At 32.1% G+C, this 12,873-nt stretch overlaps 1 pseudogene; it reads right to left on the bottom strand.

Moving 5' to 3' along the window:
* Positions 1-9,908: 9,908 nt before the first annotated feature.
* Positions 9,909-11,663, bottom strand: LOC149552414 (protein SOSEKI 3-like; annotated as a pseudogene).
* Positions 11,664-12,873: the final 1,210 nt, after the last annotated feature.

The following is a 12,873-nucleotide window of genomic DNA, read 5'->3' as shown; positions in this document are numbered from 1 at the left end:
CATTAAAAAGTCATATGACGGATAGCACAGTTTTCAACCGTCAATGGCAGCCACTCCCATTGAACCATGTCATTTATGTCATTTTCTTGTACTGCTTTTCCATTACGTATCGGAGTAAAAAATAGTCCGTATAAAAATCTCGGGCTCCCTTTTCGAGTAAAAAGAGCAAATACATTATGAACTTCCAGCAAGCAACCTTATTATTGCCTATAAAATATTTAACATGCTTTTATTTTCCTTATTAGCAATGAAGATGAAATTACGGGCATAGCTTTCAGAATTTTAGAAAATATGTTCATAAATTTACGTTGATTTCTTGTATGGTATATTTTTCTATTTTTTAAATTGTATAAACCAAACTGTATGACTGAGCCCCATTCAACTCTTTCTACATGCATAGAGCATCTTCCTTGCATTCGTACTGCTTTTCAATTCGCAGTTCCAGACAAAGCCTTAAGTCTTTTAGCGATATTGTTTACTATTATAAGATTTTTTCCATCATTTGATACAACTTTTTAATCCTAATTAACTATAATGTACGACAAAATAACTGCTACGATATTTAATGTTTTGATTAGCTAGCCTGGTCTACTTGAGAGCACCTGGAAGTCATGGGCATAGTGCATAGAAAACCCAAAACAATTAATGGATGACGATTTTTTAGGCGAGTCTTTAGTTGAGTTGATGGAGTTGCATACATCTAACTTCATTATTTTGAGCAAACAGTGTAATGAATAAATTTTTGAATCTGCAAATCCCTTAATCGACGGGTGATTTTTCATTGTTCTTTGTAGATGTCGATGCCCACAGGTTACAAATACAAGGTTGAGCAAATTTTATGGTTATGCAAACCAGAGACGAGACACTATACAGGGTTTCTTTCTTCTCAGGTAAGCATGTTTTGCTTTTGAGACTTAGATTTCGATTGATGGATACTATGCTATCTAAGTCAGTTGATTTGGTTGTTTCTGTGTTTGGGCATTCTATCTTCAGATAAAAATGAAGGACCGGATATAAATAAAGAATTTGTTGTGTTTTCTAAAGTGTTTTAATACAAGGATTGGTATCCCTTTCTCTTTAGTGGAGCCATAAATAAATCAGTCCCTTAGCTTATAGCTTTTAGATAGTTTTCTCAAATTTTGGAACCTTTCGTAGTAGGCTATGCAATACTTGCAAATTTATGATTGCTGGTATAGAGGTGTAGGCGATGGTTCAACAAATATTTGCAAATATTTTGATCTTCTTCATTTTATGCACCTAGGCTGGCAGTAAATATCATGTAGTAGCCTGTGCTTAGTTTTTGCTGGACGTAGAAACTAATGAGATGGATGGTTGAGTCAAATAGTTTTTACTTGATAGGATTCATTGCCAAAACAATAAAACTTTTCACAAGGTCTTTGCAAGAAGGGTAAGCCAGTGTGTTCATTTTGCTAAACTTCACTTGTGTTTTTGTGTTTGAGGCATGTTTTCAATTAAAGCTATCTGCAAAGTAGGCCTTTCCTTGTTTATGATACTTGGTTTACATTCTTAGAATTGTTCACTTCTATTTGTTCATCACAGCACGTGTTTTTCATATATTCTTTTTCTGATTTCATTTAAGTTTCTGCTTCTAATGGTAGATTATGCATTTGATTGTTACTGGTGTGCCTCACCATAATGGATGAGGCTTGTTTTTGAGTTAAGCAACTTTGCTTCTTTCCACTATAATTAAGGATTTTTGAATTTATGTTTTTTCTTGTATCATAGTTGTGAGATTCTGAGCGAGTCATAATTATAGAATCCTTTATTTTGAGTAATTACCAATCTGAAATGGTTTGTCTTTCGGCTCTCTAAGTTCTGAGGAGTGTGGATTTTGACAAGACTCTTTTTGTTTGAGAGTTCTCTAAAGAAACAGAAAACAAAACTGTCATTTGAAGTGGTGGAGTCTTCTGCTTCTTTTTGGCTAAATTTGTGCTTTGATGAATACAACTTTTTTGGTTTATTGGCATTGCTACAATTCAATTCTCACAACTAATCGGCAATACTCTTGATATAAAATGAACCTTCCTTGGGAGAAAATAGAAAAGGAAGAATTTCGTTTCCACTCAAAAGATCTCATTTGGAGAGTAGATTCTTTTGTCAATTTTGAATTGGCCATTTTAAGAAGTTGGTATCTGTTTGGTAAAGCCATTAAAAGTTATGTCACAAGAATATTCACAAAGAAGACTTCTTTAAGCTTTTATTAAAGCACCTGGCTTTGTCTTTCCAGAAATATTACTGTAGAATTAACCTAAATGTTATGTGAGATTTTGTTCAATTTTGATTCAATTTGTCATACAGTGGAAAATGAGGTGCAGATGTTGATAAGTCAATGTTCACAAATCATATATTTTGAAATATACTGAAAAAATCTCTAGCAATAATTAGAAAATATCACTGTAATCTATTCTTGTGAAAACCTTAGAGGCCTAGTTCTATGTATTTGGTCAAAATCTCAATTGATTAATATGGGGGAGACTTTACATGCCACTGGCAATCCAATCTGTTTGAATGCATATGCTCTAAATTTTAGTGGGAGTATAGTACGGTATCTTTGCGTAGTACCTGTATAGTCCAATATTCAGATACAGTTGAATAAAATAAAATATTGCATTGATTCAAATCTTACGCCATTCTTGCAATAAATCTGTTAACGCTTGTAGCAGAAATTCCATGTACCAATGTGTGATATTCTTCCTTAACAGAGTAGTGCCTTTACTCTTATGGTCATAAATTGGTCAATATAACAAACATAAGTCCCTCCTTACATGCACTTATGTGTCATAAAATCATCATTTGATTTCTTGCACATCATACAATGTAATAAGGTATCAAAAAATATTAAATAATCTTACAGTATCTTAGATCATACAATTTAATGCACAGTAAATAATGTTAAAACAGTATGGAACACCTTTTTCCAAAAAAAAATTACACAACTAAAAAATAAATATTAAATCCATCATAGGATTACAAGGTGTTTAGCATGCCTACCCTAACATTTGTCTCATAACTCATTAGCATTTATCTGCCCTTTTGTTCAAAACTTCTCTTTTCATTATTGTATAAAAAGTAGCGTATTCTACTATATTGCATTTATTGTCTATTTTTCATGCATGTTTGTACATCTGTCATGACTTGTGGCTGTAATGTCCCCTACTAGGTGGCTGTCAATTTCCAATTATTAACATACACTACTATTCGTCTAAATCAATTCAATTCCAGAGAACAATGAATAGTTCGTAATACATCAGTAGTTAGCATATTTAAGCGCCATTTCCTTACTTCTCTCCTAAACTCAATCCTACAAGGTTGTGGATTTACTTGTCATAGGCAATTGACACCAGATCTATGATCAGGTTCCCTCAAGGCTTTAGGATCTCATCCCTATTCCATCTTTGGGATTTACCTACCTTGTATGGTTTTACTCTGCCTCTCCCTACACAACACCGACTATTACCCTAAGGGGCTATAACGAGAGATTAAAGTGTAGGCTGTAATTTGTTTCAACTCCAAAGGAATTATAGATAGTTAAGTATGAAATACAGCATATGTTTGCATTTGCAATGCCATATGACTATACCCCTGATGTAATTTGGCGTGCCTTCTGCAAGGAGTACATGTAGACCCAAAAGCTTGCTTTCTATCACGGAGTGTAAAAGCTTCTTTCCTCTCCTTACAAGAACAATGCTATAAAGTTGTAAGGCAGCATGCAATCCAGAACTTGTGTTTTCCCTATAACAAAAAGAAAATAATTTTGTGGGTTAATAATAAATATTAAATATCCATAATTTATATACATTGTTTGCAAGTTACCAAATTGATGCATATATCTAAATTTCCCCATTTATCTTCTGTCTACGCATGGAGGTAGTTGAACTTGTGATGACAAGTGAATGATGCATTAACTTTTAGTTGGGTTCTAAATCCCTATTTTAGATGGGATCTACATTTGTATTTGCAATACCATATGAATATATTATTGGGGTAATTTGGCAAAGGTGACTAAATAAGTGCTTTTTTAGCTTTAATGATTAATTAGAATAGATATTTCATTACTCAAACACAAAACTAGAGAACTTGCTCCCATATAATTGCTTGATGTTTATATGCAAATTACATAATGAAAACAGCCTTTGTGTGTACTATTTTTAGTTGTTTAAGTGTTGAAATGTGAACAAAATTCACAAGAATGGTTGTCACTAAGAACACATTAGTAACGAAGCATACACAAAGAATTTGGTCTGGAGGGTACCCAAGGTGGGTAGGAAGATTCAGAAAGAGTGAGCAATAATTGCCTTTGAGCCACAATTGTTTCATTTTAAAAAAAAAAATCACATGTCAAACTGTACAATTGAGTTATTGACTTCTATATGTTGTCCCATTTGTATTTATCCATTTTACCTCTTACAGTGAAGGATCAAATCTAAATGTGATTTCTTGTTTTAAATTTTTAATTAACGAGCTATATTGAGATGCTAGGCATGTTCTTTAGTATGCCAATAATGGGTCAAATCTTAGAAATCATATTTTGATGTCCAGTGGCTACCTTAGTGGTGCTAAAACTTTTCTAGGGATTGGGATTTGCAATTTCTATAAGTAAAAATACATCCCCTGACTTGCTTCGATTCTGAGAAGAGGAGGTCACAGTGTAGAGACCTTTATTTCGAATGCATCTTGTCTCGTGACTTTCTTCCAATTATATGTGTGTGAATAATAGGATATGCCAGAGCTTATATAAATTTGTAGCCTTGTCTGTCCTCCATATATGTCATGCAAACTTCTAGAAAAATGTGATTTAGAATACCGAATTGAGTTGCTTGTTTGAAATATGGAATGATCAATGCCTAAACATTGGGAATTTGTGCTTGCGAAATTGAGTGCTAATTAATCGGGGTGATTTTTATTAAGTCATATGAGGCTTCTGCTCTCTTTCTCCTGCTGTTAACATAAACTCTACTGGTTTTTAGCTTTAAGAATTGATTGTTGGTCATTGTTTCTATTGTTCAAAGTTTATATCAGATATTCACTCTTGATTAGGGAGCTTTGAAAAGCTTAGGTTCTTGTATTGAATTTGCAGAAAATAAAACTTTAAAGACACTTGAGTTTATAATTGTGTTATATTTTTCAAATGGCTACATTAGACATCACAGTATATCAAAACCTTAAGAAATATTTTTAGGTTTTTGCAAATTTCCATTCCACATATGTTTATTTATTATTCATTGTTACATGCAATGCTTAACTAGATTGGTTATCTAGAAGTTGTTAATCTTTATCTCATTTTTCATAGAAATTATCGAAGAAAATTAGTCTGATAAACAATAGAGGAACTCATTAAAATTATTTCAATTTATTATTTTAGATTATTGAAGTTTTAGTTATTATAACATAATTATATTATTTTATTTGTATTTGAATTTAAATAATATTATAAATATTTTAATTTTCAGAGAATTCTAGAAATTGTTGTCCAATTTGATTTTGTAACATATATTGAAATTAATTATTTTGAAATTTGATTTTGTGACATATGTTGAAATTATTTATTTTTAAATTTGATTTTGTAACGTATATTGGAGTCAAATATGACTTATGATTGGGTCTAACATGTAATATCCAAAATTTCTATTTGCCATTTTTGCGAATAGAGTAAATGTTACTCCCACTTTAGCCACTAATTTGTTATGTTGCCCATCACTAAACTTAGGGACAATTTTAGTAGCACATGGAAACTATTTTCATTTTTTTTTGTATGATTTACAGTCTCCCAACTTTTATGCCTAGGACACCAATAACTTTGTTTCCAAAGAAGCAGATTATAGCAAGTCTTGGGTTTATCTTCCTAGCATGGTATATAAACATTATTTAATGCAAAAACTTTAGTCATGTTGCTGATCACTAAAGACCATATACATAGGATACATATGGAGCCAACAACTACTTGCATTTGCTATAGCCAGCCATTTTTCACGAGTAACTACTACAGTGCATTCTAACAAGGCAAAGAGTTAAAAAAAAATTACATTATGATTAGGATTCAGACTAGATCAAGTAAGAATACATTATTCCATGTCTACAAATATATTTATTATTGTCTATAACTAAATTTTTTATCTAATTTTGTAGTCATTTGTCACAGATTTGGAGTTTCAGAATGTCTAATCGAATTTTTATTCCATGCCCAAGTCCTCAGTGGAATTCTCCAATTGTTGGTCCAATTGACTCAACACATTTGGAGAATGTGTTTGTTATTGAATGTCCAAATGTTGACAGATCTTTGCGCATAGTTCTCAATGAAGAATTCTTGCAGAATAAATCTGGTTCAACATACTATGCAGACATTGTTTCTAAATTCTTGACCAATTGCATGGACCTTTTAGAAGATATACAAATTGTGAAGCAATTAGCAAATGCATATGTGAAGGATTACTTCAAGCTTGAAGAAGACTATGATCGATACATTGATGCATATGTTATAGAGATGAGTAATGACCTTATAGGTGGATTGTTCTCCCTAGAATCTTTAAGTTCATGTGCTATCACAACCTGTGTGTATAATTCTGCAAAAATTGCAATTCGTAGTAAATACAAAGCGATTATAGATCATGCCTTGCATGCGCATTGTTCACAATTTTTGGACCAGAGTGCTTTGAGAATTTTAGCTGTATGCAATGCAATCATATTCCTCCAAATGCATATGTCTCCTCCTCCAATGAAAACTTATGCACAAAACAATTGCCCCTTGGCATGAATGTACTTCTTAGTCTACTAAAATCTCAATACATTACTGGTTATCATAGATCAGTTGTCATGACTCTATGTACATAGTCCATAGCATATGTAATTTGTATCGAATAATTTGTATGCAATTTTGTAACATTGTTAGATGAATGAATTCAACAACTTTGTAAAAACCTTGCTATATATAGTGAACTATTATGTTTGCACTGATGTTTAACTATGTCATGTTTTAAGTAAAAATCAATGATCATTAAATTAAGTGCATATACGTTACATAGGGATTTATTATTTGATTAAGAATAGTATAGACAATGCATTTTAAATTATGAACATTTGAAATAAATAAATTAATTCACATGTTTCTTGTGCGATAAATGTTGTGTGCGTAGTTAGTAATATTCATGAACAGTGGTTAAAGAACTTCAAGTATAATAAACTATTCTCATAGAAACCAAAAGAACATGCAATGTTTTCATTGACTTTATAAATGATGTCTAATTGCATGATAAATCACATTTTTGTTGTATATTGTCATACTTTGTTCAAGAAGATGCATTCTCATAAGGTGAAAATGAATTATTTACAAGTTCTATGTTCTATACTGCTGATTTTTTTGGCCTAAATTTCATAGGTGCTTGAACTGTGGTAAGAGTTTTGAGATTTGTGGATACAGTTGACATTGCCAATTGCGAGGAATCGGTATGTTTTGATCTTGATTTTTGAAACTAGAACTCTAGATTTTAATTCAAATTGTAATCATCAAGTAGTGGTAATTATTATAGTAATTTATGAAGCAGTGATATTTCATTACTGTGGATCTTTTTGCAAATTTCCCTATTTGGTCTTGGTTATTCTATTCTAAATTATTGATTGAGCAATATTTATTTTGATTCTCAGATAAAGAAAGGAATCCCTATGTCAAATTTGCATTCTTTAGACATCATGAAACATAGTTGCAAAATATTTTCCATCATGTGTGAATAAAATTATATATATAAATCATATGCACGTCCATATCCATAAAAAACAATGTCTATTTTACTTAGTTTTGATATGTATTTAGGATACTAAATACCTTGTGTTGATTAATAAATCAAATGAAAACTAATTGGAAAAAAGAAGCATAAATCATACCTGCTTAGAGGTGTCAAAATTTAAGATAAATAGATGCATAATTATTTGAAAAATTAAATTGATTAGTACTTTGTACTCTATAATGAAGTTAAGGTATACCTTAGAATTCATTCACATCTACCAAAATCTAAGAATTCTTGGCCATTTTTGACAAGTTTTGTCTACTTCAATTGCATGCCCATGAATTCTTTGAATGTATTTGGCATAATAAACTGCCCAACAGATCATGAAAATCCATAATCTGTACTCCTTGAAAGAATCCAACAACTTCCAAGTGAATGTCAAAGGAATATATTAGAGAAATATTTTTATGAAAATCATGATACAATGTTTCAATACAATGGATGGGCAAACATTCAAGCAATACTAGAGACCAATCAAATTCGTGTTCTATCTCCATTCATGACAAATGCAGAATTGGCTTACTTTAAATATCTTGTGCAAGTATATAGGGAAGCTCATGTCATAGTTCACTGTCAAGATATTCTAATCCATTTTCCTTGTGGAAATCATACCATAGAAGAATTAACAATTGTTTTTACTCCAGCATGCAAAACATTGTTCTGTGAGCTATCACCATTTAAAGCCCCTATTGAAAGTGACACACTTGCATGCATAATAAATCTTCTCACATCATACCCAAATCTTTCACTTGAATGGATTATAAGACATGAGAATATACAGCTTTTAGGGGAATGGTATAGTAATGATACAGGAGCCATATGTACTAAAACCATAAAGCACCACTACTTGTACCATTATTTGTTTGTATTTTCAAATAGTGACATCCCATCTGGCATTCATCTCATAGCAGATATTGGAAGATGGCGCATCCTTTATGGATAAATTGATTGTTATATTATGATAATTGCAAAAAGTATGTACATGTGATGTATAAGAGTATGTTGCATTGTGGTACAAAGATACATTGTTCTATAATTTGTACAATGGAAACTAGTGATCAAATAACCAATTTCATGTAGTGTTTTGATTCCATGCAATGAAAGTTGTATTCATGTTTATTTCTCTCTGAGATTTTCATTACCACTCCACAAGATTTCCATATCCATAAGTTTATATTGCCATTTGCAATATGTAAAAAATACCAAATAGCACACAATAGACTAGGTCAACCAACTTTTAGAGCAAGTGATACAAATTTGTACAATGTCTTTGTCAGACATAATTATTGTCCTAGTTTGCGAAGCATGTCAAGTTTGCATATGATCTATAATGATTGGTTTCAAGTATCATATGATACTTCAACAATAATAATTCCAATTACTTTATGACAAATTCATGCAAATTGAAAATTGGTTCAGGCAATTATAGTTGTCCTCTGTCTCAAAGCCTCAATGGCAATTGTACACAATAGCTAGATCTTTTGGACCATAAGGGAACTTGAACGTAATCTTTTATACTTGTGTACTAATAGCTTGAGATTAAGCTACAGCAGAAGAGGAATATAGGATCATGATACGAAACCAAGTCATCCATTGGTTAATAGAGAGAGTCAATGTCTACAACATTCATGTTTCCACCCTGCTATTGTACAATAGATTCACAGCTGTGATATTGTGAAATCATCAGCAAAAGTTGCAAAAGAATCCTTACTTTGTTATTTTATTCTTATCTCCTCAGCAATTGCAGTTTAATTTGGGGGTAAAAGAACTGTAAAACCATGACACCTCTTGACATTGAGTTCATGGGTCATTGTTTCATGCTAGCAATTAACTACATCAATTACGATTTAAGTTGCATAGTTAAATGTATTAAAGAGCCAAAATGCAGTTCAAGGGCTATTTTTTTGTTTGGGATGTTTTGGGACCATAGTTGCAAACAAGAGTATTGTCAAGTTTTATCTTCTAATTGGATAAATATTTCTTCTTCCAGGTTGTTTTGAATGTTTTTTGATATTTTCACTACTAGTTTATTGACTAATAGCAACTCTTCGAACTCAGCTGCATAGTTACAATTTTTAGTGGGCTTTCAGCTTTCATGGACATCTTTCTTCAATGCTTCAATCTTCCAACGTAATTTTTCATATTACCCTTGCCACAATTGCCCTTCTCAATAACAACATCCATGTCTACATTTGACTCTTTGCAAAGAAAACACTCACCAATGTAAGCAAACCTTCAAATGATTCCAATTGGGTTCCTTTTTAATCTAATCCAACTTCTAACATAATGGGGAACTATTCACAAGATTGCTAACTTCACTTTTAAAACCTTCTTATGACATATAACATACCTTTGTGCATCGAAGGAAGCCAACCTAGTGAGAATAGGATCCATCGCTTCAGCATGAGCTTTTATTTCGACAATATTCCCACTGAAATACTCCTTTTCTACTCTTTGTGTATTCATGATGTGTAGATCCTCAAGAATACAATCCAATTCCTCTCCAAGAGTTCTATCAACAACCTTATTACAACATTGACTTTTGTTCTTTGAATTAGTAAATAAAGACTATTTCTTGGCCTCTGCAAATTGATCATCTTTCAGAGATGTAATGCTTAGAATATTATCACTTTCTACTGCTAGAGGCCCACAAGAGATGAAGTGCAACAAACTAAACATGCTCAAGGATTCACTGATATTTGGCTCCTTTTCTCTCACTGTCTTTTTTCTTTTTTTGCTCTGACTCGCATCATCTTGTGCTTTTGTTGAGCAAGGGAATGTTCATCATCAATGAGACTCTGTGGAATTCTATGCAGCTTCGCTTTCTTTTGACAATTGTTCTTTTTCTTCTTCTTTGTTTTTTTTTTTTTAGAGTCACCAAGAACTGTGGAATCAATGAACTTGGGGTTAAAAGCCATTTTCTTTCTGTTGGTACTTATTATTAAGTTGGGTGATTTGTTTTTTGCTGTGATGTGATATTGAGTAGGCTTAGATCTTGTTTTTATGTTACCCATGTCTTCATTTCTATTCATAACTCTGGTGCATAATGCACACACTTTATGAGCAACTTTGATATTGGCAAATTGTAACTCATTGTGCGTTGGATTTTTTGCTTTACAATAATTCTTTCTTTTTGGTGTCCCACTCTCAAATTTTGTTATAAACATTGTTCTATCCTTGTGTTGTACTTTTTGCACTCACATTGTTTATGGAATCTAGATTCTTTTCTGATGACATAGACACAATTATCAATAAATTGAGAGCAAAAGAGTTCATTTGGTAAAAGGAAAATTTTATGCATTATATGTAACAGAGCAATCCTTAAAGAGCTCTGAAGCCTTGACCACACGTTCAACTCCCTCCATTGGGAGTATGATGTCATTCTCAGATACCTCGTTCCATACATATCTACTTTAGAACCCCTTGCATTGGCAAGCAAGAAGTATTTTGAAACAAGAGTCGAAATGCTTGCCTTATATTCTACAAAATGGAATGTTATGTTTTCTCCTTTGAAATGTAATATTCAAAGAATACATCACTTCCTCTTTTCAAACTATGTTCTTCTTAAAAATTCATTTTGTGCTTAGTGTATATGAATTGCAAATATATAAACAAAATTCAGTACAGTACACAATTATATTGCCTAGTCCAATGAGTGCGCTTCTGTAGACATCACTGTATTATTTATGTAAGCATCATTCAAACTTTCCTTATCAATTTCTTTTGGTTTCTTTGGCATATACTATGTATTCATTTTGAAGAAAAAGCTTTCCTTGTTATCCATCTTCAGACCTTGGTTGAAGTTGAAAGAACACCGAATGCAAGCATAGTTGCAAATGGTGGCTTTATTCTTGCCAATTGCATTTGGATTTGTTTTTCAAATGTTCATAACTTTCTTTGTAACCATTGAAAGACAAGAATTTATCCGCTCTGACTATTTGTTATTTGTGTGCTATTTATATAATTTTTGTTGCTGATATCTTCATTTCCATCCTTTCTAGCAAGATTTGAATCCTTGTAAGCCATAATTTACCTTGTGATTGTTAGTATTAATACAAAAACTTAGGCAATTAAAGTGGTACAAGTTTTATTAAATTAAAATTTGATTTCAACCATTAGATCATTTTGATGTGTTGAAAGTTGTTTTAGTTAAAAAAGAATACTATAGTTTTGTTTGATATTATTTATAACTTTGCTAACATGCATTGCAATGCGCTCGAAAATGTGCAAAAGTAGCATGAAAACATCATAAACATGATTATATGAAGTATGTGGCTAAGACCAGCTAAGGCATTGCCCAAGTTCAAAGTTTGCTACAGAATATGCCTATTGTAGCACAACAGGTGACTCCTGTGACCCTGAATTGCACCATGATTGTATCGCTTATGCATTAGGTAGATACCAATTGCCTATTCTGTATTTCAAAATCCTTTCTTCTCAGTGTTAAAAAAATAGCTTTGTAGAACACTTGAACACATGATAGGAAAATTTAGGTTTCAGTACATACTAATAATTCTCCCCTGCAAATCTGGTTACTTGGTGCTCCAAGCAACTGTAGAAAACCCATTAACATAGATTGTTGAACTGGTTACATTCCTCCATAGTTTAAATCGGCAAAAAGCAATTAAATTAAGTCAAGCTAACTTAGAACCCTTAATAATTCTGTATGATCATTGTCAAATTCCATCTTGAGAATTGGTATGTTTCTCTACATTTATATGCTCAGATTCAACCAAATGTCAATTGGATACCCTCAGGTACTTGATATTTTGATAGGGGAATGCAACTAATTGGGTGTTTGACATTTATTGATCATTTGGCTTGATATTCACAATTTAGCTCAAGTTGCAGACCTGATTTTGATTATAGGACTAATTTGAGCTTGGCAAGAAATGCTAGGAATTGGACTAAGGGGCAGCATGTGCCATATAACAACTTGATATAGCATCAACCTGTTTTGATCTCATATTTTTTCATTTTATTTTATATAGTTGTGATCTATTTTATTCTATATGGTAGGGTGCACAAGCTTTGCAAACATAATCAATTTACATAAAGTTCAAGGTCGCATATA

The sequence above is a fragment of the Cupressus sempervirens genome, chromosome 6 (assembly GCF_028749045.1).
Source record: "Cupressus sempervirens isolate cs-2001-9-10 chromosome 6, ASM2874904v1, whole genome shotgun sequence".
Taxonomy (NCBI): Eukaryota; Viridiplantae; Streptophyta; class Pinopsida; order Cupressales; family Cupressaceae; genus Cupressus; species Cupressus sempervirens.
This window is presented reverse-complemented; position numbering and strand designations above follow the sequence as displayed.